Source organism: Pan paniscus, chromosome 7 (assembly GCF_029289425.2).
Source record: "Pan paniscus chromosome 7, NHGRI_mPanPan1-v2.0_pri, whole genome shotgun sequence".
NCBI lineage: Eukaryota > Metazoa > Chordata > Mammalia > Primates > Hominidae > Pan > Pan paniscus.
In genome coordinates, this window is record NC_073256.2 from 27,690,500 (window position 1) to 27,716,035 (window position 25,536).

Below are 25,536 nucleotides of genomic sequence, written 5' to 3' on the forward strand. Positions count from 1 at the left end.
TACAATCATGGTAGAAGGTGAAGGGGAAGCATGCACGTGTTACATGGCTGAAGCAGGAGGAAGAGGGAGAAGGAGGAAATGCTACACACTTTTAAACAACCAGATGTCATGAGAACTGACTCACCATCACAAGAACAGCAAGGGGAAATCTGCCCCCATGATCCAATCACCTCCCACCAGCCCCCTCCTTTAGCCTTGGGGATTACAATTCAACATGAGATTTGGGCAAGGACACAGACCGAAACCATATCAACACCCAACCTCCAGAGAGTCTATGTGGAATTGGAAGGGTAGGTTCGAGCACAGGTGGGTGAAGAGGATGAGTTCTTGTGGTGCAGATGAGCTTCTAGGCGACTCTGATTGGCAGCTTCCAGCATGCCCCATCCCCAGCCTACTGCTCTGGACTCTGTCAGGTGTGACTCCTCCCTGTCTTCCTTTTAGTTGGTTCTGTCACAAAGTCCTGTCTGTCCTTCCTTCCTCCATAATGTTCTCCAATTGCACACACATTTCCCCTTTTCATGTTTTGGGGTGCCATAAGAATCATCTCTCAAGCGGTTTGCTGCTGTCATGCCCTTTCTCAGAAACCTACATGGGCTTCTAATGGCTTTTTTTTTTTTTTTTTTTGAGACAGCTGCACTGCAGTGGTGTGATCTTGGTTCACTGCAGCCTCAACTTCCCAGGCTCACACAATCCTCTCACCTCAGCCTCCTAAGTAGCTGGGATTACAGATGTGTGCCACCACACCTGGCTAATTTTTGTATTTTTTTTGTAACAATGGGTTTCACCAGGTTGCCCAGGCTGGCCTCAGACTCCTGGGCTCAATTGATCCTCCTGCCTGGACCTCTCAAAGTGCTGGAATTACAGGTGTGAGCCACCATGCCTGGCCTAATTTCTTCTTGAGTTAAATTAACCTTTCCACTAATTTATCTAAGAGGCCTGTCTTCCCACCTCCTGGGTCTATTGTCTCTTCAGCTCAGTGCAATGCCATCTTCCCTCCTGCCTTTCGAGCTCTCTAAATTCCATTTTTCTACGTATATTAAAAAAAAAAAGCCTACTTTCCTCTCTCCTCCACCAAACCATAACATGGTTTCCTTAAGCAAAGAACAAAACAAAATATGTTTAGAAATCACTGTGGAAGGCTCTCTCTGTAAAGCCTTTCCTTACCATGTTACAAGCTGCTTTTTAAATCACTGATTATGCGTCTTTGTTCTTTTTCTTGGTGTATTTTGTTTTTGAATTTTTGTTTGGTGGAACCAAAATGGATTGGACGCAGGAGGATTTTACTAGCCGTGATGCCCAATCCCTTCACCTGGGTGGGCCTCATGGTTCCTGCCTCTGAAGTGGAGAGCATCCCGAGTGTTCTCCTAAATGCCGTGCTATAGGATTAACGGGAGATGAAGCATGTGGAATGTGCTTTGTAAGTTCTAAACTGCTTTCCAAATGCAAGACAGTGATAATTATTGTGATTATTTTCTGCCACCCAACTGCACTTCAGTAGTTTCACGCACAGCTTTATACCAGTGCAGTCCTTCCTGAGAAGCGCTTTAAGCTATTTTGCAAGGATGACGATAAAAAATGTTCATGCTCTGCTTTCATTACATTATTACTCTAATGTTATTTACTTCATTCCATTTTTCTAACAAGCTTTAAGTTATTTGCAAGATCTGTGTGTGTCCTTCCTTCAATAAGGTTAAAAGTCAGCAGCTGGGATACATGAAGACATGAAGCCACTACAAGGCACTGTTTCTCGACCAGGGGCTCATAGCAATAAGATTCCAGAGTATATATTCCATTCTCCTTGGGGTCTTTCTCAGCAGGAGTTTTGCTTCTGAAGTATCTTGGGAGCCCCAAAAGAAAAACACCCCATGCAGTAGCCAGCCTCCCACCCCCATCGCTCCTTCATCTCTGCCTAAGCAAGTCACAATAATATTTGGGATTGGCAAAGCAACTTCCTTCCCCGGAGTTCACAGCGCCAAGCATCCCCTCACAAATGCACACAGCACTCCTGCAGAGTAGGTGGGCGGCAAGCTATTTCCAGTCCTTTTCTTCTATCCCTACCAAAGACCCTTAGCTTTCAATAGCTGCACAAATGAGTGAGCCATTTTGGTTATAAGATTATGATTCGCCCATCACCCCCCATTAACACTATTAAAACAACTTTTTCCTTCTTAAAATCTGTGCAGCCAAGTGTATGCTGAGTTAAAAAAGAACATAAAGACTGTCCTGGACAGTGTGCGCGTGGAGACCGGACGTTAGAGAGAATTTTCTTTGTCTGGCTTTGGAAAACTCCCACAGGACAAATAGGATTAAGTGGGATGCTTTTCTTTCTCTGCAGGCTCCTAAACCTCACTCCTTTTATAACCTTTTATCCCTACACACCACCCTCTACATCTCTCTTCTGCTGTCATGGTGGAAGTCCAGAGATTCCTCTCTGTCTCCCTTATCCTCTGCCCCACCAGGGCGAGGACTGAACGCTATCAATACGTAAGAGAGGACAGGCAAGCCAAATGTCAAACTACCAAGTTAGGGGCACCCTCAGGCTCCCCGTTTCTTCATCCACGCAGGTCCTCCCAGAGTTTCCACCGTCACAGCTTACCTGGCCCACTCTTACAGCAATACCTCATGCTGTGGACTTCTGAATCCTCCATCTCAACTTCTTTATCCTGGGCTCCCTCTGTTAAATAACTGGGTTTACAAATGGACGGTTTTAAGTCTGCCACATGGAAGAATGAAAGGGAAGATGGGAGCTAGCATTTGTCAAGTACCTACAATAAGCCAAGGGCTGTTTTAGGCACTGTATGTATATAGTGTAATATCACTTGATTGTCACATTAGCCTACATGTGCCTCTGCTCCGTGTGGTCACTAAGGTATCCAGGTGATGGAGGTATTGCCATTTTGTAGCTGGACTATCTGGCTGTCTCAGTCACTGCAGCAAAAGAAAGAAACCCAGAGAGTCACACAAGGACTTTTCACTGCCTTAGCAAATGGCTCGTGCTGATGTTCCATTGGCTAGAATATTCACACGACCCTGCATAACTCACTGCAAGGGGACAGGAAAAATACAAGCACATGGAATGTTCAGTGAGTAGCTGTGGCCATGCCAGAGCAGTAGAAATTAAAGGCTACTAGCTATATGCCTGTATCTTTAAATATGCACATGACTTTTGGAATGACTGCATAAAACCTCACTGCATGACATACCTAAATCACCTGGGCCTCTATTTTGTTCATTTAAAGAGGTTTCCATCCAGTCACATTCTTTGAACACTTATTCAGTGTTCAGGATTCTGAAGGTAGGGGACAAGAGTGTGTTTACACATTCAGGGGTAAATCAGACACATGCCCAGATAAATTTAATATTTTAATAAAAGGCAGATTTCGATGAATGGAACAGGAAAACTACCAAGTGCTTTAGGACTGCAGAGGAAACAATTGTTTCCTGTCAAGGAGCTAGGAGAGGACTTCCAGGGAAATTATACATTTCAATTGGGCTTTAAAGACTGATTAGTATTTCCCAACAGGTTAAGGAGAAGAGGGGCAAAGGCCTTTGGGCAGCAAAGCTCAGGTCTTCAGGGCCCAGGAGGCAGTCTGATTCTTGGCTTAGGCTTGGTGTGGGAGGGGAAAGTTGGAGAGATGAAGCCAGAATGTGTCCTGGATTCAGACAGAACTAGAGGGTCACGAACACCGTGCTTGGAAGAGTGAATAGTGTGGGGGAAATGGGTAATACAGGGGGGCTCTGAGCACAGGGATGCCTCGGTGGGATCTATCCTAGACTCTTCTAGAGGCAGCCATCAGAGTATTAACTGGTGATTTTTTGTCTTCCTCCCTTTGAGAATTCCTCGGCTTTATGAACATATTTATTTTCCTTTTATCCTGGGGTTTGTAATCAAACATGAGTTTAATCTGCCTAAACACACGTATCACAGAAGCAAAGTTTGTATTCTATCCAAAGAAGCCTGTAATCAGGCGTTCACACTCCCTCAGCTTTTGGGGTGTTTCCTTTTTTCCTCTGTGAAATAAGTGTTCTTGTAAAATATTGCAATTTCAGGATAAAGATCAGGGAATATAGCCCAGCCTCATGCTGTAGTTGGGTTCTGCCCTAGATTGAATTTGAGTTGTGCTGAATCCGGACCCCCGCTATGACTAAAGGCCAGCTTATCATCTACTTGCTGTGTGCTTTAGCCCAGTTATTTAACCTCTCTGTGCTTGAGTTCCTTGACTTAGTAGCAAACAGTATTTATTGATTATTCGTTCCTTCCTTGAGTAAATATTGATCAAGTACCTCCTATGGGCCTGGAAAGGTACCAGTCATAGAAGACCTTGATAAAAGCATTTTATCTGCTTGCAAAGAAAGGAGGCAGAGAATGAAATGAATGAATGTGATTCACGTACCTACTGTGCGCCGAGACATCTGCTTAAGGCTTCACACGTGCTTGTTAGTGCTACCATGACTCCCAGGAGGCAGGGATTTCCCCCTTTCTATGATGAAGAAGCCAAGAAACAGCCACGGTAACCAGCATGATGGCATTTAGCTGCCGAGCAGCAGAGCCAAGCTGGGAGTCATGCAAACTGTGGATTCCAAGGCCCACGCTGATTCTACTCCACCACGGTACAAGGGGCTGGTAGCAGAAGCTTGGATTTGCTACACAGCCTTTTTCTTCTGAAACCCTCAAACCTATCACTGGGCCTCTTGGTATCCATCTGAAGTAAGAAAGAACAATATCTTGGTTTGCCTTTTTTTTTGAAATGGAGTTTTGCTCTTTCGCCCAGGCTGGAGTGAAGTGGCGCGATCTCAGCTCGTTGCAACCTCCACCTCCCGGGTTCGAGCAGTTCTCCTGCCCCAGGCTCCTGAATAGCTGGGATTACAGGCACCCACCACCATGCCCACCTAATTTTTGTATTTTTAGTAGAGACAGGGGTTTGCCATGTTGGCCAAGCTGGTCTTGAACTCCTGACCTCAAGTGATCCACCCGCCTTGTCCTCCCAAAGTGCTGGGATTACAGACATGTCTTGGCTTTCTTGAGCTTTTCTGGATCCCATTCAACTGCAATTCCTGCCGTTGTAGGCTCCAGGCCACCTCCCTAGCCTCCAAGTGCCCTTCATCCCCCTGCAGACTTGCTGCTTCCACCAACCTATCTAGAGGCTTCCCTTGAATCACCGTTTGGTCACTCCCTCTTAATCGTTCACAATTACCCACATTCCGAGTCCTACAATAAGCAAAGAAAGGGGTAGCGTTTTCTGAGACATATGTGTTTAGTGTTGCCGGCAGATTTGTAAACTTATTAGTGCCTCTGCACACCATATAATTAAGATCAAATTATCCAAGGGTTTAAAATAGGGACTGCTGCTATTGTGCTGCTGACAGTGCTAAGGAACAGATATTTGCCTTTTTTACATAGACGGCTCTGCCCCGCTTTTGCTGAAATTCCCACTCTCACAGGGCTGGGAGCCCAGCAGGGTTTACCTGGACCAATGAGGGGGGCTCACTCTGCTGGGAAATTTGCTTTTATAGATGGCACCACCAACGCTGAAAACATGGAAGTGGAGGCACACATTCCAGAGCATCTACTGTCACATCACCTAGAAGGGGACTGTGTTCAAGGCAGATCAGTAGACAGAAGGCTGGAAGGGAAATGAGCCCCAAGGAAGAGGCTCAGATCCAGAGCCTGTGTCTTGGTGAGACTCCAGCAGAAGTGCCTCGAGGCTGGTGCTTCAGAGGGAAGTGGGTGTACAGCTGTGTAAGTGATCTGGGTCATGAATAAACAAATGAACACAGGAATGCATGCACCATGGGAGCCTGGAGGGGACTATAAGACAGAGAACGGGTGATCCGGGCACAGGTATCAACTGCTGAACGCCCAGTGTGTGCGTGGAGGAGGAAGGGGGTCAGAAAGGCAAGGAGGATGTACCAGCGTGGTAGAGACGAGCAACTGTGGGCAAGGGGTGCTCAGGATGCATGGGGGTGTGGAGAGAAGGGGAGAGCAAGAAAGGCTTCCAGGGGTAAGGAGCCAAGGAGGTCCTGAGGACAGCTAGGAGTTAGCAGGCAGAGGAAGGGGATGGGCATCCCGGGGAGAAGGAACGGCATGAACAAAGCAGCACAGCCGTGGAGAGCCTGTCAGTGAGTGGAGAGCCCGTCAGTGAGCAGCTCGCCTGGGTTCCAGGGAACAGGGCCAGAATTTTTGGCAGGATAGACTCAAAGGCCTGAGGTGAACCTGCAAACAAAGGTAAAAACACTAACTGGTTTTAAGCAGGAGAGAAATATGATTAGATTTCTATTTAAAAAATAATAATAACTCTGGTTGGATGTGGTGGCTTACGCCTGTAATCCCAGCACTTTGAGAGGCCAAGGCAGGAAGATTGCTCGAGACCAGGAGTTCGATACCATCCTGGGCAGCATAGTGAGACCCCCATCTCTACAAAAAATTAAAAACTTAGCCAGGCGTGGTGCTACCTATTCAGGAGGCTGAGGTGGGAGGATTGCTTGAGCCCAGGAGTTTGAGGCTGCAGTGAGATGAGATCGCACCACTGTACTCCAGCCCTGTCTCAAAAAAAATAAAGAAGTAAAAAATAATAATAACACATACCGCTTATAATGTAGTGGCTAGAATGGTGAGAGCTGGGTCTAAGATCAGTTGGAACAGGGATTCTCTAATTGTGGTGCTTGGGCGAGGGGCAGCAGCCACACCTGGAATCATTAGAAGTGTGAATTATCAGGCCCCGCCCCAGACCTACTGGATCTGAAATACTGGGGGTGGCACCAGCAAATCTATGTTTGACAAGCCCTCCAGGGATACTGATGCACACCCAGGGTCTAAAGGAGGTCTCTGCAGGAATCCAGGTGGACAATAGTCCAGATGAACAATGGACCAAGGCAATGACAGTCAGGACGTAGAAAACCTGGCGGGGTATGAGGATATTTGGGTGGAATCCTTCGTACCTATGTCATACCATTTTCCCACTTTATACCATGACCCATCCCCACCCTCTGCATTTTGTGTCCATGGGGTCTTGGAGACACAGACCTCGTTTCCCTCTGTACTTCTTAGCTCCCTGCCTGGTCCTTCAAACACAAGTTGGGCTCAGGTGAGGGTTGGCATTGTCTTCTGTCATGATTGGTCCAGGGACTCAGGGGTGACCTGAGAGAGTCCTAAAATGTCCCCAGCAGTGGGGAGGGGAGTTGCAGGAGAGCTGCAGGGGCTGGGAGATACAGCTGTTACCACAGCGACTAAGACCTCCCAGGACAGGTAGCCAGAGAGGGAGAGAAGAGATGATCAAGAGAGAAGGAAGAGTGAGAAGGGGAGGCTGAAGAAGGAACAAGGAAGATGAATAGAGGGAGGCAGAGAGGACTCGGGAAGGAAGAGAAGGAAAGAAAGAGGAATTTGGGGGAAAGTAGATGGCTCTAACATTACCTCCACTCTCTCCTTCAATCTCAGCACCCCCAGCTCGGGCGGATTCTGTCTCTGCCTCTCCTGATGTCGCGGTGCCTTCCTTGGTCCAAGTGGCCCCACACCTTCCACCTGCAGAGTGTATGCTTGGCCGTGGATGCCCTCTGCAGGTCCACAGGCCCCCCACAGTACCTCCCTGGGAGCCAGCACAGGTCAGCCAGATGGGGCCTCCCTATTTCCTACATCCTTTGCCCTGTCACACAAGGCCTCCACATCACAATGCTTCAGGACGACATTATGCCATGGTGGTAAAGAATGTAGGTTTGGAGTTCTAAGTTCATACCTTTCCTCTGACACCTACTGGCCCCCAGGATAGGGTCTAGCATATGATGGAGCATAAATGAGTGAGTGAATCAATGAACTAGCGGTGAAACCTGGAGCAGGTTGATCGTTCTGAGCCACTCCCTCCTCCCTGTGAAATGGGCTAATAATAGTGTCTATTTCACAGAGTTGCTGGCAGAATGAGCCACTATGTCAAGTGCTTATCAAGGCCCTCACTCAGGGGGTTGGAAAGGGCTTGCTGCACGGGAGGTGGAAGCATCCCCACCACCCACTACAGCAATGCCTCTCAGTGTGGTGTGAGAACCACCTTCCTCAAAACCATCTGGAACAGAGGCTGGGGTTTAAAAATCATCAAAAAGAGAGCTATCTTGATCCTACTCCAGGCATAGTAAAAAGGTCTATTTTTAGGAGGGAAGTCCAGGACCCTGCATTTCTACAAGCTCCCTAAGTGATTTTTCAACTCGTTCTAACATTTAAGAGAGCTGGATTAAGGTTTCAGTTTACAAATCAAAACACAGAGTCGACACATGACTATAACACCCCACAGTTGAAGACACCAGAGGGAGGCTTCAGGGTGGAAAGCGGACCCTTTGAAGTTAAATGTAGGAAGTAATGAAAGACCTTCGTGCTATAATGGAGCAGCAAATGTATTATCCTAACACCTGGTGCTATAGTTCCTCTTGGAGATGAACTTTCTTGGATAAGCCTCTTGGTGTGGACAGTGATATCCAGAGGGCAAGGATTAGCCTTGCTAAGACCAAAAAATAAATTACTGAACTGTTCTACATGGGATATGAATGGGAGACAAAGAAAAGAAGAAGGAATGGAGCCCTGAGCAATAAAGAAAGTGAGGCTGAAGCCATGGTTTGGAAACGACTTAGGGACTTTTTGGGAACAGAACTATATACACTTGAGCTATTGCACTGTTGTCATAGAAAACCCTGTTTTCCCACACCCACAGCAAGGGCCTCCATACCTACAACGCTAAGTGTAAGTATGCCTGTATCTTTGTCTGTCACCCAGGCTGGAGTGCAGTGATGCAATCTCAGCTCACTGTAACATGCGCCTCCTGCGTTCAAGCAATTCCCCTGCCTCAGCCTCCCGAGTAGCTGGGATTACAGGCGCACATCACCATCCCTGGCTGATTTATGTATTTTTAGTAGAGATGGGGTTTTGCCATGTTGCCCATTCTGATCTTGAACTCCTGGCCTCAAGCGATCTGCCTGCCTCAGCCTCCCAAAGTACTGGGATTATAGATGTGGTGACACCCGGCCAACTACCACCTTTATTCAGGGTTTATTCATTGACTTCCCTTTTCCCCTTCTCCTGTCCTCTGACCCCCAATTAGCAAATCTGTCATCTCAGCTCAGTGACATTGGTCATCTCTATCCCTGCTTCTCCATTCCCATTAGCATTGCTCGATTTCAGAAACTTGCCACTGATTGCTTCCTAAGAAGTCTCTCTGCCTATATTTTCTCTCATCACAGCCTCAAACCAACCCTCATACTGTTGCCAAAGTTCACTGTCTGATGAAGTTTTAATAGACAGAGGCAGCAAAGTGTGGGGACTAAAATATTTAGAGATGCTAGAGCCAGACTTCCTCAGATCAAACTCCAAGTCTCCCCTCTGATGAGCTGTGTCCTTGGGTTGGGCAAGTTCTTAACCTCTCTTTGCCTTAGATTCTCTATCTATGAAATGGGGATGATAATACCTCCTGTCAGGATAATCATGGAGATTATGAATTAACACGTGCAAAGCATGTTATTACCTTGCTTAAAAGGATTGTGTGGGCAATCCAAGGAACCAGCAATAAAGCTCATACTCTAATTTGAATTATCCCTGGCATTTAAAATATTTAACATTCTGGCTGTTGGTTGGCATTCCCCACCCCATCTCTCATTATACCACCCTCACTCAGCCTAAGCTCCAACCAAGCTATTTAAGTTCCTAGGATGTGCTGTGCACATGCTAACATCCATGATGTTATGCCAACACTTTCCCTTTTATGGAATGCCCTCCCAGAGCTAGCTCTTCCTTTTCTTTTTTCTTTTCTTTTTTTTTAGGGGGAAGGATGTGGTTCCATTCTAACCACTGCTTGGAGAGTTCTTATCTCTGATGGACTCAAATACACACATAGACACACACACACACACACACACACACACACATATATATATATATATATATATACACACACACACCCCACCTTGCTGGGATTTTGATTAGGACAACATTAAATATTACATCTTTCTGTCCAAGAACATAGTATATCCCTCCATACAATTTCTCAATAAATTTTTGTAGTACTCAATGTAGGAGAGGCCTTGAACAGCCAGTTGGTAGCTTTTGATGCCATTGTAAATGGTATTACTTAGAAATTTCTGTTTTTCCATGTCTTGCTAATATATAGAAATACATGTGTTTTCTGTATATTAGCCTTGTATCTGATAGCCTCACTAAATTTACTTATTATCCAATCATGTTGTCTGCAAATATGGACAGTTTTCTTCCTTCCTTTCCAATTCTTGCACCACTTCTCCTTTTGTCTTGCTGCATGTCCTGGGACTGTCTGGACAATGGTGAGTGGAAGGGATGACAGTGAATAACCTTACCATTCCTGATTTGGAGGGAAAGGTTTCCAAGAAAACTGGAGGACTTATAACACCAGTATAAAAACGTATGTTCATCTGTAACAGTTAAGACAGTATGGTACTGGTGCAAGGACAGACAAGTAGACCAATGGAACAGAATGGAGAGCCCAGAAGCAGACACACATGTATGTAGTCACCTGAATACAGTACTGCTGATATGGAGGTGCAGTGGGGAAGGGTAATCTTTTCAATAGATGGGTTCATATCAATTAGATCTCCATATAAAGGGAAAAAAATCATGATCCTTACCTCACACCAAACAAAACAACTATTGCAGATGGATTGCACATCTAAATATTAAAAGTAAAACAACACAGATTTTAGAAAAAAAATAGGGAGAACATTTTCATGACCTGGAGGTAGGCAAAGATTTTTTTTGTTTTTTTTTTTGAGACGGAGTCTTGCTCTGTCGCCCAGGCTGGAGTGCAGTGGTGCAATCTCGGCTCACTGCAAGCTCTGCCTCCCAGGTGCACAAGGTGGTAGCCATACCATTAAGAGAGTCAGAGGTGACCCATAGAATGGGAGGAGATATTTTTAATATGTATATCTAACAAAAACTCTAATGCAGAATATATAAAGAACTCCTACACATGTATAAGAAAAAGACATGCCGCTCCATAGAAAAATGGGCAAAATACATGAACAGTCACCTCAAGAGGACGTCCAAATGGCAAATGCACTAACTTCATTTGTCTTCAGGAAAATGCAAATTAAAACCAAAATGAGATATCACCTTATGCCAGCCAGAATGACTAAAATCAAAAAGACAGAAAATACTAAGTATTGGAGATCTGGAACTCTCATCGACTGTTGATAGGAGTGTATATTGGTAGGACCACTTTGAAAACCTGTTGTACAGTCTCCATAAAGCTGAACATATGCCTGCTGTAATGACCCGGCATTTCTATTCCTAGGTGTATACACCACATAAAAAGGTACACATATTCACCTGAAGACACTTAAACGACTATTCGTGGCTGCATTAGTCATAGCAGCCAAACACTTGTACACAGGAGAATAGGTATTTCACTCTAGGGGCTACTATGTAGGAATGAGAATGAATAAAAACAGCCACACATAACAATATAGAAAACTCTTATGAGCATAATGTCAAGTGAAAAGAAGCCAGACACAAATAAGTACCTATTATATGATTCCATGTTTATAAAGTTTTGAAATAGACAAATGATTCTAGGTTGTTAGAAGTCATGAAGACATACTCTTGAGAGTTTAGTGATTGGAAGAGAGTGTAATGAGGGCCCCTGAAGAGGTGGCAGCTGGCAATGTTCTTTTTCTTTTTCTTTTTTTAAGACAGGAACTCACTCTGTCATCCACACTGGAGTGCATGGTGTGATCATGGTTCACTGCAGCCTCAACCTCGTGGGCACAAGCAATCCTCCCACCTCAGCCTGCTGAGTGGCTGGGAATACAGACATACATCACCACACTTGTCTAATTTAAAAACAAGTTGTGGAGACAGTCTCACTTTGTTGCCCAGGCTGGTCTTGAACTCCTGGGCTCAAGTGATCCTCCTACCTTAGCCTCCCAAAGTGCTGACATTACAGGCATGAGCCACTGCACCTGACCAATGCTCTGTTTCTTGATCTGGGTATAGATTCCATGGGTGTGTGTCTTTTGTAAAAAATTATGCACCTTGTGATAACACTTGTGACTTGTATACTTTTCTGTATGTATATTATATTTCAATAAAAAGTTAAAAAGCCAAGATAATGAAAAGAAAAGGCAAAATAAGCAGAACCTTGGGCCCTACCCAGGCACACTGAATTCATTCCCTGGGGTAAGAGTCAGGCTGTAGCCAGCCTCCAATGGCTCCCTCTGATCTTTACTTCCTAGTATCCACAATCTTGTGTAGCCATCTCACTCACCAAATAGAGCTGCCCTGTGTAACCAGTAGGATATTGTGGAAACAGTGCAATGTGACTTCTGGATCTAGGCCATATATGGCATTTTGGCTTCTATCTTGCTCTCTCTGTCTCTCTGAGGAAAGCCACCATATCATGAGGACACACAAGAAGCTTTATAGAAAGGTCCGCATGGTGAGGAACAGAGGTCTCCTGCCAACTGCCAGCACCAACTCGCCAGCTATGTGAGAGCCTCCAGCCCCAGTCAAGCCTTCAGATAACAGAAGCCCCTACTGACATCTTGACTGCAATCTCATGAGAAATCCCAGTGTCAATACTAACACCACCTAGGAAAACTGCTGCCACACTCTAGACCCACAACAACTTCGTGATATAATAAAGGTTTGTGATTCAAGCTGCTAAGTTTTGGAGTAATTTGTGAAGCAGTAATAGATAAACAATAAGATCAAGACATACATTTTTTTAAAACTCCTAGATTTGGATGTGCAGCTATGGTCGGGAGCCTTTGGCATGGTATTCTGCTCCTATAAGTATAGCAGCTATCGTTTTGTGCTAGTGATATTCCTTGCTGGTCTTCACTGCTCAAGTGTGTGCTCACTCAGTGAAGGAATGATGTTTTGTTCATCTGGGTACCTTCAGTACTCAGAGAGAACCTGGCACAGAATGAGTGGTCCATCAATATTTGTTTAATTGGAGTGACCCTGCCAATAAACACAGAGAGTAGGACCTACGACTGCCATCAGCCACCTAAACCATTTCAATGTGTCTTTTTCATTCAAATAGTTTATTTTATTTTTATTTATTTATTTTTTGGGGGACAGAGTCTCACTCTGGCACCCAGGAGTACAGGCTGGAGTACAGTGGTATGGTCACAGTTCACTGCAATCATGAACTACTCTAGGCTCACGCGATAATCTCATCTCAGCCTCCTGAGTAGCTGGGACAACAGGCATGTGCCACCATGCTTGGCTAACTTTTTTAATTTTTTGTAGAGACAAGGTTTCACTATGTTGCCCGGGCTGGTCTTGAACTCCTTGACCCAAGCAATCCTCCCACCTCAGCCTTCCAAAGTGCTGACATTACACATATGAGCCACTGCACCTGGCCTCAATATATTTTAAAAGAGTCTACTTTGAGCCAAACACTGGGCTCATGCTGGAGTTGCAAAGAAGAGGAATGTCAGCCCTTGTAGCCAGGTACTTGGTCAAGCAGGGGACATCAAGGCGGCAGACATTGGAGACACACAGGGGCACATGTCAGGGTTTGTCTAGGAGCCTCTGATGAAGTGATCAGTTCAGCTTGGGAGGGCTGAGATGTTTCCAAGAGTAAGCAACGCTTGAGCCATAACCCACAGAGTGACTGGGGGTGTGCCAGCTGGACAAGGAAGAAAAGGGTATTTGGGGAAGAGAAAAGAACTATGTGCCTCAGCAGAATGACTTGAAATCACATGCAGTATTGGAGTAAAATGGCAGGAGGGTGAGAGATGAATATGGTGGTAAGGAGGTTGGATGTATTCTGTAGGTAACAGGATCACCGAAGCATGAAGTAGAATTTAACACAACCCAGTTTACAATTTTAGAGAGATACCTCTGTTTGCAGTGTGGATGATGGATTATAAGGAAACCCTGAAGATTGCAGGGCCTCTTGGAGAAGGTAAGGACATTGTAATTCTCCAGGCAGGAGAAGGTATGGGCTGGCTAGGCAAAGTCAGGAAAAGGGGGAGGAGGGCACAGGTGTGAATAGGATGCTCCTACAGGCCGAAAATAAAGTTGAAGGACTGGAATTTGAAGCTTCTCCACCTTCTCCAGTAAGAAGGTTGGAGGAAGGAAGGTGAGTATGAGATATATTATCCAGGCAGTGTGTTCTTTTAAAAATTTCCTCCTAAGAACCAGAAAAAGATGGAAAAGCAAAAAGGCGAGGAGGGGTGGGATTCAAGAAGAAACTCAGTACATATGCTAATGTCACTTGGGAACTATAAGCAGCTCACAATTTCCATCTATTATCATGGGTGAAGATATATTTCCAGCCGAAAAGAATAATTTTTGAAACATGGGTGTGAAATAAATGAGCACATGAAACCGTGTTGTCCAAAAAAAAAACCCCAGCAGAATGTTTTCCTTAGAAAGCAGCCTTTGGGTGACACTGCCAGCAGCCTGCAGCCCCAGCAAGGATCTGTGCTTTTGTCACTCTGTGATTTGCAATGGGAAAGAAGCTCGCTTATCTAAGAAATGCATCTGAAACTCCATGGCTGGCAGGTGTTTGAGAGCACTGAACAGATGTCTGTCGAATGTACCAAAAGTCATAGATATATATTGGAAAGTACAGATGCACTACATCTTTGCTACCATAGTAGAGAAAATATCTCAGATATGCACCAAGGGGCTTCATGCATTGACCTTGCTGACTTCTCTTCTACAGGACTTGGAGCCCGCAATGAGAGCTACTTAGAGACCTGTGTTCACTGGCATTTTGAAGGACCTTGCTGACCCCATCTCCAAGCAAGACTGGAGCCAGCTAACCAAAGATTTCGATATGGTGTGTGAGGTTCTCTCCAGTCTCATGAGCCTTGTATTTGCTGGTGTTAATGCTGCATCCTGAGTCCCCCTTTTCTCACCTGCCTCCCTCTCACAAGTTTTGGAGCACTAATCTGTTGCCTCTCAGGCTCCACTGCTGTCTAGTCCACCAGTCTTACTGACAAGGCCCCAGTGTAATTTTTTTGGCTGCCTGGCATCCCTTAGACACCTCTCCAGGTTGACTCTCCTCAGTCCTGGAATCCACTCACTCCCCTTTCTCTTTTGGCAGAGAGATGATGTCTTAGTCCATTTGGGCTGCTATAATGAAACACCACAGTCTGGGTGGCGTATCAACAAGAGAAATTTCTTTCTCACTGTTGTGGAGGCTGGAAGTCCAAGTTCAAGATATCAGCAGAGTTGGGTTCTCCCGAGACCTCTCTCCTTGGCTTGCAGATGGCTGTCTTCTTCTGTGTCCCCACACAGTCATCCCTCTGTGCATGGCTGTATCGTAATCTCTTTTTTTTTTTTTTTTTGAGACAGAGTCTTGCTCTGTTGCCCAGGCTGGAGTGCAGTGGCACTATCTCAGCTCATTGCAAGCTCTGCCTCCTGGGTTCATGCCATTCTCCTGCCTCAGCTGCCCGAGTAGCTGGGACTACAGGTGCCTGCCACCATGCCCAGCTAATTTTTTTTTGTATTTTTAGTAGATATGCGGTTTCACTGTGTTAGCCAGGATGGTCTCGATCTCCTGACCTTTTGATCAGCCCACCTCGGCCTCCCAAAGTGCTGGGATGACAGGTGTGAGCCACGACACCCGGCCCGTAGTCTCTTTTTATAAGGACACCAGTCATATTAGATGAGAGCCCATCCCAATAACCTCATTTAAACTAAATTACCCTTTAAAACCCCTATTTCCAAATACAGGCCCATTCTGAGTTACTGGGGGTCAAGGCTTCAACATAGGAATTTGGGGAGACACCAAGCAGCCCATAACATGAGCTATTGTGTTAGACTGCTAACTTCTCTCTGTGCCTTTTTCCTCACCCTCTGGTCCAGCTGCATGGTACTTCTACCACAATCTTCCTCGAACACAAGTCTGAGCATGCTGCTTTCCTGCTCAGCATCCCACACAAATGTTCCTGACTCCCTGGCTTGGTAACAAGGACCCCCATATTCCACTCCAAGCAGCTTCTTCTGGAGCTCTGACTCCCACCAGCTCTGCCTCGGAGCTCTTCCCCCATCTTGGCCACTTCCTCTATGTACCTTCTCCACATGATGATGTGAATGGAGCTTGGATGACCTGCTCTTCCCACACTTCCTCTAAGGTACAAAGTGGGCAACGGCTTTCCACAGGAAAACACCATGGCATGAGATGTTGACTTGAGCAGCAAAAGATCATGGAGAAAATAGTGAGAAACCTGCCTGGGAAGCCAAAGGGCTACTTGCACTTTGTTAAGTCCTTCTCTCCATTTTGTCTTCTTCAGAACTTGCCTTTTGCTCCTCCTCCCTCAAGCAGATGGCTGAAGGTATATGATCACATTTTTAAGTTGAGTGTGAATGGAATTGAATTCACTCACAGCTATTTGGGGGCTTATTGCAGGAAGTCAGGGACCCCAAACGGAGGGACTGGCTGAAGCCGCGGCAGAGGAATATAAATTGTGATGATTTCATGGACATTTATCAGTTCCCAAATAATACTTTTATAATTTCTTATGCCTGTCTTTACTTTAGTCTCTTAATCCTGTTATCTTCATAAACTGAGGATGTACGTCACCTCAGGACCACTGTGATAATTGTGTTAACTGTACAAATTGATTGTAAAACATGTGTGTTTGAACAATATGCAATCAGTGCACCTTGCAAAAGGACAGAATAACCAAGATTTTTAGGGAACAAGGGAAGACAACTATAAGGTCTGACTGCCTGCAGGGCTGGGCAAAAAGAGCCATATTTTTCTTCTTGCAGACAGCCAATAAATGGATGTGCAAGTAGGAGAGATATCGCTAAATTCTTTTCTTAGCAAGGAATATTAATATTAATACCCTGGGGAAGGAATGCATTCCTGGGGAGAGGTCTGTAAACGGCCAGTCTGGGAATGTCTGTCTTATGTGGTTGAGATAAGGACTGAGATATGCCCTGGTCTCCTGCAGTACCCAAAGGCTTACTAGGGTGGGGAAAAATTCCATCCCGGTAAATTTGTGGTCAGACCGGTTCTCTGCTCTTGAACCCTGTTTTCTGTTGTTTAAGATGTTTATCAAGACAATACATGCACCGCTGAACATAGACCCTTATCAGTAGTTCTGCTTTTGCCCTTTGCCTTGTGATCTTTGTTGGACCCTTATCAGTAGTCCTACTTTTGCCGTTTTGTCCTGTTCCCTCAGAAGCATGTGATCTTTGTTCTGCTTTTTGCCCTTTGAAGCATGTGATCTCTGTACCTACTCTCTGTTATTACAGCCCCTCCCTCCCCTTTTGAAACCCTTAATAAAAAACTTGCTGGTTTGAGGCTCAGGTGGGCATCACGTTCCTACCGATATGTGATGTCTCCCCTGACGGCCCAGCTGTAAAATTCCTCTTTGTACTCTTTCTCTTTATTTCTCAGCTGGCCAACACTTATGGAAAATAGAAATAACTTACATTGAAATATTGGGAGTGAGTTCCCCAGATAGGGGCTTCCATGGACTGAATTGGGTCCCCTCCCAAATTCATATGTTGAAACTCTAACCTCTAACGTGACTGTGTTTGGAGGTAGGACGTTTAGAGTAGTAATTTAGGGTTTAAAAAGAGTGAGGCACTAATCTGATGGGGCTGGTGTCCTTACCAGAAGAGTAAAAGATATGAGAGGGCTCTCTCTCCACTTACCCACAAAGGAAAGGCCATGTGAGGATGGAGCAAGAAGGTGGCTGTCTGTAAGCCAGAAAGAGAGCCCTCACCAGGAGCCAAATCTGCTGGCACCTTAATGTGGAACTTCCAGCCTCCAGAGCTGTGAGAAAACACATTTCTGTTAAGTTATACAGTCTATAGCATTTTGTTATGGCAGCCTCAGCAGACGAACAGAGGGGCTTTCCCAAAAGGAGTTGCATGTTTTGCCTGGTTTTGCTGATAGTGAGACCTGCATGGCTCATTCATCAATACCTCTTCCTTTGTATGAGCATCCTGGCTTGGACTCCTGATGTCTGTCCCTCCAGAGGTGGATGTAGAGTGATCCCTTAAGGAGGCCATTATCACTGACCAGTGACAGAGAGAGGAACAAGCCCCTTTCCTTCCTGACCCATGAGACTGGTGTTGGTTAGGAAATATCAAGAGCTGGGAAAGGTTTGAGATTTCACCCTACTTGCAGTCTAACAAGTTAGCCTGCCACACTTTCAAGGTTGCTGGCAGAAGACACAACAGAAGCAGAGACAAAGGACTTCATTACTCATAGCAATAGCAGTAACCAAGTGTCAGCATTTGTGTTCATCTCCCCAGTCCCAGTTCCTGCAGGCTAATGTGACAAGAGCCAGGTGTTATCTGCAGAGGCAGTGGGTGACTTTCCTAGAGAAGAAGCTCAAGCTTTGGAAGCCCAAGTCTTTTATATTGGGCAGTAAGCTTGTATGAACTTTGCTCTGGAGGGAGACAATATCTTTACCATTTTAGACAGTAAACAAGCCTGCCCTTTGCTGCTGACGGGAACACTATTGCTCTCTTACAAGGCTGCTTGCCATACAAGTACCCTGGTGGTGTATCTAGTGAGATGTGTATGCTAGCGCCTCTGCTTCTCTGATTGAACTCTGATCGACACTGGCACCTAATCCATTTCAATAAGCTACGCTATTTATTATCCCTAGGAAATATTCCTTCTAGATAACGGAAATGGTCCTGGGACCTACACTTAAACATAAATATCTGGTGTCCTGGAACTTGACAATATGTCTATTGTGAAATGTAGGTTTCAACATGATTCAGAAGGCAACTGTCATTGAAAAGATAGTTTGTTACTCACGGTTCCCAAGAGAAGGGGCAAGGCATGCCACACCACGTGATGGTGGGAGTGGGGGACACATGGAGAAGCACTGGGGTTGACGAGGAGGCAAAGGTAGAGAGGAGAAGTGTGGGTAATAGCCTTTACTGTGACTTCTGCAGGAAAGAATAGGTGAGGCAGGTGAGCAGGCTCAGGATTGGCTAGTGTGAATCCTTTCATTGGGCTCTGGGGCATAAAGGCTGTTCCTAGTTGCCTGGAACGTAGCCTTGCAGTGATGGTGGCCCAGAGTGCAGGAGCCCCACAAAGGAGGTGGTTGGGAGGTGGGGTCTGGGTGGCTTGGTTCGCATGTGAAAGGCATGCTCACAGAAGAGCTCTTTGCTTCCACTAAGAATTGGCTAACCCTGGGTGGGGCAGTCCCTCCAGCATCAGCAAGTCCCCAGTATGGCCAAGCCTCAGAATAAAAAGGCTTGCTTAATATGACATCACACAAAAAGTACACCTCACTGTAAAGACCTAACCCCAGAAGAATGTGGAAAACTATCCAAACACCTTGCCTGACATCATCACTCAGCCTTCTGTCCTCTCGGTTAATCCAAGGTAGCTGGGCAGCATATCAGCTAAGGCACTTCCAGAGTTTAAAAGCATCCCACTACATAGCTGGTCAGTCAGTCAGCAAGTGTCCCGAGTGGGTGCTGTGAGTGAGGCATGGTAGGGGGTGCTGGGGAGATGGGGGAACCAAACACACCTGGCCCTGCCTGATGGCACTTAGGATCAAGCTGAGCCCATAACCCCTGCCCCCAACCTGAGCAACATTCACTTGTCATCTCATATAAAGGGAGCATTTCTTTGGGGGAACATGTGGGCCTGAAGACACAGCACATCTCTGCCCACGAGGCAGCCTGGGGAGGAGGGAAGACTCTGCCTTCTGGAACTTCTTGTTCCTGTCAGAGGCATCTCCAGAGTTTTCTCAGCAGCCTGCGTGCATCTTCCATCAGGAAGACCCAGATGTCGTTTCTTGGTCACATTGGAGAAACTGTGTCTGCAGGTGGCTCAGCTCATCTCTGTGATGCTCTGCTGTGATCTTTTGGAAAAGTTGTTAAAGTGTTTTTGTAGCTTGGAAGGGCATCTAATTTGGGGATTCGCCTCTGCTGTTAGTCTCTCACTCGCTTTCTATCACATTCTCTGGAGGTAGGGCAGAGACTTTTTTAAGCGATGCTCTCTCTTCCATTGGGCAAGGAGCCAGAATGACTTGCAGCTGTTGACTGACACGTGCTGCCCAAGAAAGTGTAGGACACTCCTAATTATGCAAATATGAACTTCTCATAAAATAGACGTCAAAGCCCTAGTTTTTAAATCTTGTTGCAGTAAAATGTCTTAATTTGGGTTTCTGGAAACTACTACGATCATCTTAGGAGATGTATAAGTACATGTATATAAGACATTCACATCACAAGATCGTTGTAGATCATTTGCCCATCTGCCTTGGTTCTGTAATTGAGAAAGCATAGTTCCTGGAGTCTGGCCTAAGCATGAAAACATGTCGCAATGACTCTAGGTTAGCAACAGTCTGCAAAGTGCTTACTTCTGGGGGCGAATTTCAAATTAAGTTATTGTAACACCTTGCAGTTCACCTAAGCATTAGGTCAGAGGCTGGTGTTTGGGAGAGTGCCTCCAGAATTGTCTGGAGTGCGTCTAGAAATCCCATTCTAGGGCTCTGCTTTCAGAGATTCCGATAGGATGGGTCTGACGTTGGCTCGGGAGGGTATTTTTCAAAAGTTGCCCAGGTCCCTGTGATGAAAAACCTGGTTTGGGAACCATCGGTTTAGTCTGAGAGTTTTGCTTTTTGAATATGGTCTCCATCCCAGTAGCTTCAGCACCTCCTGGGGACTTGTAGACACACCAAGCCTGCATCTTCACAGAGTCCCCAGTGGATTCTCAAGCCCATGGAAACTTGAGAAGCACTGGCTGAGGGCATCCACAGGCCCAAGCGAAGTACATGGGAGAGAATGACGATCTCACTGCTAGTTAATCAGAAAAGCCTTTATGGAGAAGTTGGGATCTTCAGCGGATAGAAAAAGCAGAAAACAAACCACCGCCCCTATTTGACTGATGAAGAAGCACAAGAGGTAATGGAGAGGCAGAAGGATTTAGGGAATGAATGAAGAGTGTCCTGACTCAGTTGAACCAAATGATGGAACACAAACTCTATGTCATTGGCATGTTGCAGCTGCCATCCATTAGATCATTATGGTTGGCCTTCGTCTGCAGGGCACTATCCTGGGTATTCATCAAATGTATTTACAGAGCATGTTAAAATGGATTTTTGGAATTTTTACTCATCTAAGGGACTGCCTGATGCCAAAGAAAGTATTGGGATACCAGGAGATTGGGCCTGGAACCAGCCCTGCATCCAATCCTTTCACTAACCCACTGCATGTCCCTGGGAGAGCCATGTGGGCTCCCCAGGCCTCAGTTTTCTCATCTGTAAAGCCTCAGTGGCTCCCAATTTCAGCAGACCATGCACCCCATTTTGTAATAGATATTTGTAACATCCTCTGTCTTTGCCATTCTAAAATAAAAGCCATAGACATGACTACTAACAGGCATCATTTTTAAAGACCACTCTGATGCCCTACTTGTAATTTAAATGGGAAGTTGAGGGCAGGCATGGTGGCTCAAGCCTGTAATCCTAGCACTTCGAGAGGCTGAAGCAGGAGGATTACTTGAACCCAGGAATTCTAGATCAGCCTGGGCAACATAGTGAGACCTCATCTCTATAAAACTAAAAAAATAGTTGGGTGTGGTGGTGCACACCTGCTGTCCCAGCTACTTGGGAGACTGAGGTGGGAAGATTGCTGGAGCCCAGGACTTCAAGGCTGCAGTGAGCCATAACCATACTACTGTACTCCAGCCTGGGCAACAGAACAAGACCCCATCTCTAAATAAGTAAATGGATAGATAAAAATTTAAAAGAAGGCTGGGCCTGGTGGCTCATGCTTGTGATCCCAGGACTTTGGGAGGCTGAGGCACACAAGATATATTAGCTATCGTTTACTTAATTTTGAAATATTATGCAATGCATGTCCTGAAATACACACTTTCGGTCTTCTGATCCTTGCCCCATATGAGTAAACTATCAATGGCATGAGCCAATGAGCTGAGGAGGAGGCCCCATGAATAATACGCAAGGCCGATGACCCAGTAAATCAATGAGTGCAGGCTGTAATGTGCAAACTTTCCAATAAAACTCGCGATGATGCTAGATTCTGTTATGGGTAGATTGGCCAATGTAAAATCAGCTACCTCTAGGGTGGATTTTCCTAGAGAAGAGAGCACTTACTTTTCCGCCTTTTCCCTCTCCCACCTTCACACCCGAAATGCTTTATCTCAGAAAGAAGGAAAAGCAAACCTCTGGTCATGTGTGGTAGCTCATGCCTATAATCCCAGCACTTTGGGAGGCCAAGGTGGGCGGATCACTTGAGCCCAGGAGTTTGAGACCAGACTGGGCAAGATGGCAAAATCCCATCTCCTAAAAATTTGAAAGCTAGCTGGGTGTGCTGATGCATACCTGTAGTCCCAGCTACTCAGGAGGCTGAGGTGGGAGGATCACTTGAACCCAGGAGTTCGAGGCTGCAATGAGCTGAAATTACAACACTGCACTCCAGCCTGGGTGACAGAACAAGACCCTGTCTCAAAAATTAAAAGAGAAAAATGTAAATAAATCAGAAGTTGAAGTAAAAGTAAGTTATAATACAATAATATGTATTTCGGTATGTGAATACTTGGGCAGTATATTAACCATGTCTTTTGCTTTCTGAATTCTCATGCTTTGACACTTGGGCCTTGTGATATGGTTTGGCTCTGCATCCCTACTAAGTCTCATGTCAAATTGTAATCCCCACATATTTAGGTAGGAAACTGGTGGGAGGTGATTGGATCGTGGGGGCGGGTTTCCCCCTTGCTGTTCTCACGATAGTGAGTTCTCACAAGATCTGATGGTTTAAAAGACTTGTTTGCTTCCCCTTCACCTTCCACCATGATTATAAGTTTCCTGAGGCCTCCTACCCATGCTTCCTGTTAAGTCTGCAGAACTGTGAGTCAATTAAACCTGTTTTCTTCGTAAATTACCAGTCTCAGGTAGTTCTTTATCGCAGTGTGAGAATGGATGAACACACCTTGCTTACCCCAAAGGGGCTGCTGTTACGACATGGGATGTGGCAGTAATAATGACACATCACAGCAAATGCGTCTCTGAACTTGAAATCCCACCACAGGTTGAAGCCTGCATTCTGTCTCAGCATGTCCGGCAGGATGATGGAAAGTCTTACCAGTCCTGGGTCAATTTCTCCTTATGTGACCTGTCCTAAGCATTGCAGGATATCCAGTGTCCTCCTGACTAAACATCACTAGTGCCCTCCAATCATCATGGCAACCAAAACTTCCTTCAAAGATTTTCAAGAGATCCATGATGACAAACCACTAAATCGGATAACTCCCAAAGCACTCCCAGAACGAGCTCACTTCCATTCTAAGATCTCTGGGGTGTCACAGGTAAAGGAGATTGCCAATGAGCTTTAAAGTCTGGGAGTTACTATTGCAGGCCATTGCCGTGACCTGAGCAGAACATAAGACACAAAGGAACATGAATCTAAGAAGGAAATATGGCAAACCAAGCCAAGGCATTTACTTTTGAGAGCAAATCACAAGCTTTAAGGGAAAAGTCAAAAAAAATTACTTTTAGATCTTACAATCAGAATCGTGCAAGTAACTATAATTCTGGAAGTATGGTTCAGGGTGGGCACTCCTTGAGCCCCCAGGCTCTGAGGTGTGGAGCTGGTAGTGTGTCCATGGGGGTCAGGAGCTTGAAATATTGTGCTACATATGCCAAGTATGCTCACTCCATATGTCTCTGGAGAGAGGCAAGACAAGCAGCTCCACCCCTTGCTGTGTGGCTGTGGTCAATTTACTTGACCTCTCTGAGCTTATTCTATAATTAGTAACGCTGACCTCATATTCCTAATGTATCGGTAGTTGTAAGGATTAGATATTGCACACAAAGGACTTAGCTCAATGCATAGTACTTAATAAAGGATGAATAAGCTATATGATAAACTATTCATTTTTTATACAGTATTGGATCGTTCTCTTTTCAAATTTTCCACTAGAGGGTGCCAAACACTAGCCTGAAACTTGGAAAAACAGTTGTCCAGACTCCCCCTGCCCCAAACACCCACTTAGTAAAACATGCTCTCAAGATCCTAAGCATTGGTGTCAGCAGAAAGACTTGGCAGACTCTCCATTTGCTTTCCTCTTCACCCCTGAGAGGTCCTACACCTAAAATAAAGACGCTCAACTTCAAGACTGTTAGTTTAAATTAAACACTTCTTACAGGTGCATAGACAGTGTTAACTGTGATGTTGCCATGGCTTTAAATCAGCTGCATACACAAGACAGAGCTGCAGGGGCCGCCTGCCCCTGAGGCAGGCAATGAGGGATGTTTGTAGAGAATTTAAACACAATAACACAGCTGACTAAAAGTCAGTTCGCTTGTGATATCACCAAGTGCTAGCAACTCTAAATAACATCAGTGATAAAATACTGTTCTGCAAAAAAAAAAAAATCTTTTGTTGTTCAAAGTTCCAAATAATTTCTGCAGATATGATGTCATCTTAGCAATATGTATGTAAGCTTCAATTTGATACATTTCTTACTTACCATTAATAATTTTAATATATCTGGAAGTTAATTCAGAGAACTCCATGTGGTACAGAAGCGTCTTCGCAGTGGACTCAGCCACGTACATTTTGTTCTTATCTGTTCACACACAGCACCAGCCCGGAGTTTGCACCTTGAGCCACAACTGTCTCCAACCCCTACGTCTAAATAGTAAATTCAAAACAAACCATAATAACTGTGATTGTAATGATGAAAGGAGCAGACCTTGGGTTATCTTACTTTTGTCATTTTATGTGATAAAAAATTTTAAATTTGTGTTTAAACTTTAAAACCAAAACAGGCAGAGAATCGCGAGGTCAATTTTTTACTGGCAAACTGCAAATTTAGTTCATATGTGATGCGTTCCTAAATTTGAATAATATTCAAATGAAAAGGTACTCTTTCTTTCAATTGTGTTTTGAAACTAGAGATTGTTCAACTGGTCAATTTTTAAAAAATGAAGAAATTACAGACTGACTCAAGAAAATAATGATTGCTACTGGTTGCATGATTATCACTATAAAAATAATTTTGTTGTGTGGGGAGGGTGTTAAAAACTCTCCACTCCAAGTGTCAACTGTTCTAGGTCTACTTTTGTCTTAAATCCCAACTTAGTCGCTTTGCACATCCAAGAAAGGAAGGCCGACTGACCTGGGAGAGCCCCCAGTGATGCGCTGAGAAGAATCCTAGTTGTGGGCAGATGGGATTGGCTGCTCTCCTGAGGATATGCACTGCCCCTGGACTCCTAAGCCCTCCAAGCCCTGTCTCTTCCACTCCTGCACCCCTGGAGACCTTTTATTTAAGGAGGCCCTATTTGGGAAGATCTCGGAGCACTTTACAAATACCAACTTTGGTCTACAAACTGGAGGAAGTTTCAAACTCTGTATCCTAGATGAAGGGGCAGGCTCAGGCAAGGGAAACCCCATTGAAAGCCTTGCTTTGAGTGTGTGCTGGCTATGACCACACCATGATATATGCATGTTATTACACACAGACCTACGCTTCAAGAATGCATGAGCTACCCTCCCATGGAACTTGGTCAGTTATTATCCAGCAAAATAAACGGACAACTTTTCTATTCCCTTCTCCT